The sequence below is a fragment of the Pteropus alecto genome, unplaced genomic scaffold, assembly GCF_000325575.1.
Source record: "Pteropus alecto unplaced genomic scaffold, ASM32557v1 scaffold125, whole genome shotgun sequence".
Classification (NCBI taxonomy): Eukaryota; Metazoa; Chordata; class Mammalia; order Chiroptera; family Pteropodidae; genus Pteropus; species Pteropus alecto.
The window spans coordinates 6,373,828-6,379,654 of NW_006436888.1; the positions used below are offsets into that span (position 1 = coordinate 6,373,828).

General features: G+C 56.7%; 1 long non-coding RNA gene across 1 annotated transcript; it reads left to right on the forward strand.

The window, feature by feature from the left end:
* The first annotated feature begins 594 nt into the window (after positions 1–594).
* On the forward strand, positions 595–5,410 carry LOC112481774. The gene is made up of 3 exons (XR_003047036.1): positions 595–1,600; positions 3,534–3,642; positions 4,589–5,410. It is a non-coding gene; the product is annotated as an uncharacterized LOC112481774 (long non-coding RNA).
* Positions 5,411–5,827: the final 417 nt, after the last annotated feature.

Here is a 5,827-nt window from a genome sequence, read left to right on the forward strand (position 1 = left end):
AACGCATATGGCGGAGAGAGAAATTCCTTTTGGATCCCTGGTGACTCTGGGCTCACGCCCAGAGTGCCCCTTATGAGCGCGACACAGAGACAGATGTTATTCGTGGGAATCGAGTCCTTTGCCCTGCGTAGAATCTCAGTCTGGGGCCTGGAAACACCAGGCGTGTAGCTCTGAGCCTGGAGAGGCTCCTGCAGCATCCGGGCTGCGTCCAGAACTCGCTTCCTCTAGGCTTCATTCAGGTCGGGCCTGGAAAGAACAGACCCACCTTCTTTCGCCTTTCACAAACTTCCACTTGACCCAGAAGACAAGTTCTGGTGTTGGGTCGTTCCAAGACCAGGCCCTTTTACAAATGTGTGGCATCTGTTTCTAATCTTCCCTGGGACTTTTTATAATCGTATCGGACAAATACTTTTATCCCAGATGGACAGAGATGCTTGGTTCTTGGAGGTTTCCTGATATCTGCCCAGTCTTTACCCGGGAGGAAAACCCCAGGCCACGATGGCCGGCCAGGATGTGCTATGGCTTCCTTCACTGGGTCCTGTGGGCAGCGTCTTGGGCCCACGAGACCTGAGCCCCTTAGGCCGTCTGGCTTCCTGTGATCTTAGCCCCTCACCGGTCTATGCGTCTCTCACTGGGCTAAATACCTCCTTCCCCACCCGACCAAAATCTAAACGAGCTCTTCCAAGATCGAACCACATCAGCTCCGTGTTGCGCAAAGGCGCGGACGCCGAAGTCCTCGCGCAAAGCTCTGAATCTCGACTTTTGCACGAAGATGGGAAGCGGGTCGGCCGCTGGAGAAGGAGGCCCCGGTGCACGGCAGGTGGAAGCCGACGCGGGCGCGCTGACCCGCTCCCGCCAGAGGGCGCCACACTCCTCCTCTACCGCTCTCCGGGGCTCGCTTCCAAAGTTCAAACCTCCGGCGAGCGAGCGGATGGGTGAGCCTTCCAGATGCTCGCAGTCCCGCCGGGCGGCCGACGACCTGTAGGCATCGCGGTTTCCCGTTGGTGGCCTGACGATTTTATGAGAAAAACACAGCTGGCCTGACAAGGGCTCTTTGATCAAATAACTAACTTTTGTACTGCACGACAACGGGAGACGGCAAACTGAGTTTCCTTCTTGGTTTCCATTTTGGTTTCCATTCCATTTTATGACTCACAAATGATTTCCTCCTTTTCCAACGAGAGCATCAGTCCCACTGGGGGCCTTGAGTGGCGAAGAGATTCTGAGAAAGTAGGTCTGACAAAATGAAGCCTTTCTCTAAAAAGGGTCTGTCTAAACAGACCCTGTTAATCCAGGGTGCAGCTGCCATGCCGCGGAGCTGCCCCAAGACATTTTTCCTTCTTGGTGACTGTTGGTCATCGTAAGGAGACCACGACGGACGCCCTCGGCCACGCGGAGGTTGGGCCATGTGCCACGCGTACTAGGGAGGGTTGTCCAGGGACAGCCCTTCCATCGTCACAGCTCTCCCTGTCCACGGGGCTCCATGAGGGAAAGCTGCTCAGATATTTGGGGGAGCCACCCCGGGAGTCCTGAGGGGGTGAGAGGTGAAGCCCCTCTCCCCCTCCACTCCATCAGACAGGGATTCCAGCTCTCCTGCCAGGTGAGCAAGGGCGGAGGGGGTCATGCCACACAGTGGTGTGCGTGTGCACCTGTGTGAGCGCACGCGTGTGCGAAGGTCACAAGGATGCAGATGGGTGTGGTCCCGTCCGGCCAGTTCCGCGGGCAGGTGCAGGGTTCACCCTCGCGCTGCAGAAGCCACATCCTAGAGCCGCCCACCGCCTTGGCGCGTGGGTCTGTGTTGCCGCCAAGTTCCGCGGTGGCCAGTCTCGCCGTGCCTCCCTACCCGTGGCTGGTCCCACCAGCGACAGGCTCCCGGCCACACCGGGCTCCACATCGCCCATGGTGCCGGCAGCTTCCCCACCCAGGCCCCCACCCTCATGCTCCAGGGAGCCTGGGACACGGGGCGGGGTGGGGGGCGTGGCAGAGGAGGGCGGAAGGTCTCACAATCTCCATACGTTAATTGCCCAGCCCCCAGGCCACTGCTGGAAGCCGGGAAGGGGCAGGGGGAGGCCTGGATCTCAGAAGCATCTCTGGTTTCTTTGGGGGCCTCTAAGGGTCAGCTTGGCCTTTTGACCCCTGGGGACCTGTGTTCCGGCCACCACGATGGGGCAGCCCTCTGTGCCCGCGGGGTCCTTCAGCCTGGTCTGGGCAAGTTTTTGCCCTTGGACATTTTCGCCACGGAGGTTTCATGCGTTATGGTGGGGGTGGGGAGGTGACAGAGAGCGTGATGCTTGGCTCGTTCTCAGTGCTAGAAAGGTCAGAAAAACTCCTTGTTCCCCACCTTGGCCTCCCGGCCCGTATGGGAGCCTCACTCAGTGGGCGTCGTGGGCAAACAGGCGCCGGAGCGGTGCACACTTGGCCCTGGGTGACCCTCAGGTTCATGGCTTTCTGGGGCCAGCCGTTTTTTCTCCTTTTTAATTGGAAGGACTTAGTGTTTCCAGCTTCTCATTTTGCCAAGTAAAAACTTTAAGGACAACGGCCACGTACTATTCTAATCATTTTTTAAAAAGAAGGCTCTTCCCATGGAATTACTTAATCTCACAATAAATGACCGGCAAATGGCCTTTAAATGGAGGAGGTTTAGCTTTGTAAAAACTCCCCGCCTTTGTCCTTGTGTTTTCTTGTTTCACGGCTTGTCTGTGACCATGTCCTCAGGTCGCAGCCCTGAAGACCTGGGGCCTCCCTCTCACCCACCTTCCCTCCTCCACCTCGGGCCTCTGGTGGGACTTGACATTGCATTTCACAAGGACACTTGAACCAAACCGCCTCGTCGCCCTTGGAGCATCCAGCTCTCTCATTTCCCAGCTTCCTCCACTAACCCCTGACCAAGCCAAATGGACATGGGGCAGAAACAGACACGTGACGGGGAAAGGTCTAGATTGATGCTGCAAACCTTTGAAGCATCCCAAGAAACAACCAAGAATTTGAATCGAACACGTAAGGGTCAGGAACACGCCGGAACTTTTCAGCAAGTTCCCAATCCTTGCAGGAGGACAAGGTCCAGTGTGCGCGTGACACCCACCTGGGACTGAAGAGGGAGGTGGCTGTCCATGGAAAGGCTCTCTGCTGAGAGGAGTCCATGTCTGCTGGTCCAGATCTCTCTCCGCCGCCTGGGCCATGGGTCTGCCTGGCTCTTCTCGTCCACGGCTCATAAGACAAGCTCAGCCCAGATGGGTGCCTCTCGGTGTCCGCTTCCTCATCCCCTGAACATTTGTATTTATTTTATCCTTCCCCTCGACGGCTTCCTTTCCTATCTCCCTCATTTTATCATCGCCGTCCCCCTAACCTCCTCGCCCCCGACGCTCACCCTATGATCCCTCCCGCTCTGACCTCCAGCAGGCGCATCTCTGAAACTCACTTACTTGCCCAGGAGTGTTACTCCTCGCCTTATAAGGTCATCTGGAAGAGCTTTCTTCCTGTCCTGTCTGCTCCCAGCCCACACAGACACGTTTCATCTCTGTCTTTCCACACAGAGTGCAGCCGCCCGGCGAGCAAGAAGTTAAACACCAAATCGCAGTGCCCTGGGTTAAGGCTTTTTTCCTGGGAAAGAAAAAAACGATTCAGCGACACTTGTCAAAGATGGTAAGGCAGACTGTACTCACCGGGGGCCATGGCAACAGCTGTGGGGACACAGCAATGGGATCTTGCCGTGAAGGAGAGAGAGTGGACTCGACTCCCCATACAGCTCTGGCGAGTGGAAATTTATAGCGCAGGTGCAGGGCGTGGGGGTCCATGGTGGGAAATTTCTAAGAGGAAACATCAGAGGTTAGGGGGTTCTGGCTAAACTGACCTACCAGGATTCTTGCCGAAGGCAGGCCAGGGTGGTCAGCCGTCCCCTGGGCGACGGTGGACGAGGGACTGGATCAGAGCTTGAGGTGAGGAGTTCTTGCTGAAGCTGGTTCTCGCTAAATCTGGCTTTTCCAGAGAAGGGCACAGACGGACCTAAGAGAAGGTTCAGGAGCCCGAAAGAGTTTGGTGGAGCAAAGACTGTTTGTTCTCCAGTGTTCGTCCCAAAGATCATACTTATTTTTCTCGTCCCCTGCGGTGCCAAGTCTAAACGCAATCGCACGGCTGCTCCGTACCGCCGTGGTGGGGGAACGGTGATTTTCTTACCGTATGGAACCAGCGTTCTTCTTAGGGAACAAAAGGTCTTTGTTTAGGAAAGTACTCGGCTAAGGGGCGAGAGGTGAGGTCCTCAGAGGTAGGAGACCAGAAAATCAAACCAAGCCCCCAAACGACAAACTGTTCTGTATCATTACAGAATAGGCATTTGGCGAGACAGAAGGGGGAAGAGCCTAGAAGCAGAGAAAGAGGTAAGAAGTAGGGCGAAGGCCGGAATCGAGTTGGCAAAAATGGCTTAAGGATATTTAAGAAAAACGAAAAGGCTCATATTTAGTTTTAGGTTGTTTACATTCGTAAACTTGCTCCATCTCCCCAAACCCTCAGCGAGAATACACAGAAACAACTTTTATTATTATTATTACTATTATTAATTATTATTATTATTATTACTTGGTTTTCAAATCAGAGGAGCGAGGCCGAGGCTGCACCCACACTGGGGTTGATGCTGAGGTGGAGGTAAAGCCACAGGCAGAACCGGAGCAGGGGACACGGCAGGACCTGGACTGCGGGGTGAGCAGCGGCCAGGAGACGGGTTGATCCGATGAAACCTCGGGGAGGATGGAGACCCGCCAAGGATGCTGGAGGGAGACGGTGCCTCCGCCTGCCATCTGACACCCACTTAGTCCACCTGGACTCATCCCGTGGATGGTTCGCCTGCCACCTGCAGCCAGGAATGCAGCTCCGAATCTGCTCTTTCCACACGCATGTACGAAGCACCGACCGGGTGCCAGCTGCGGTTCCGCAGGACACCAGAGCCTCTGGGGGAACTCGCTTACAGAGCCACAGTTCCCATCGCTCCCTGAGATAACTATCGCTTCTCTTCCTAGACAGCTCTGTCTGCTCCTCTGTCTGAAGGCCGAGTCCGCATAAGTGCACATTCCCAATCACGGATGATGGCCCTTCACAGCCCGGCCCCAGCTCACCTGGGCAGCCCCCTCCTCCGAAATCCTCGGGAAGCTCCCCTAGCCTCAGACCACGTCTGCTTCCTGGATGTTCCCAGAATGCCTCAGGCGGGCTGCGGCGCCTCCCCACCCTGAGTTCCATTGCCGCTGCCCTGATGGCGTCTCACCTGGACCTTCCCTGCCATCCTCCTTCCAGGACAGGTTAGCGCCCACTGGCCTTGTGGGCACCCGTGACCTCTGCACCCCTGCCCCCTCACCATCCCCACCCCATACGCTGCTGCCCTAGGCCCCGCAGCTCCATCATCTCCACCCTGTTGGCATTCCCATGGCGCTCTCAGCTGGCAGGGGTGGACCGGGTCATCGTCTCCATTTTCATGAGGTCCGCCATCCTTCCAGGACAGGTTAGCGCCCACTGGCCTTGTGGGCACCCGTGACCTCTGCACCCCTGCCCCCTCACCGTCCCCACCCCATACGCTGCTGCCCTAGGCCCCGCAGCTCCATCATCTCCACCCTGTTGGCATTCCCATGGTGCTCTCAGCTGGCAGGGGTGGACCGGGTCATCGTCTCCATTTTCATGAGGTCTCCTGGGCTGTAACGAAGAGGGGGAGAGACCTTGTCTTATTCGTCTCCGTGCCCACCCAGCACCTGGCCCTCAGTCAGCGTCTGCTGGGTTGACCTGTCTAGGCGGCGAGGGTGAGAATATTTTCACCTGCGCACCTGGAGAATTTTCCCCAGTGTCGGGA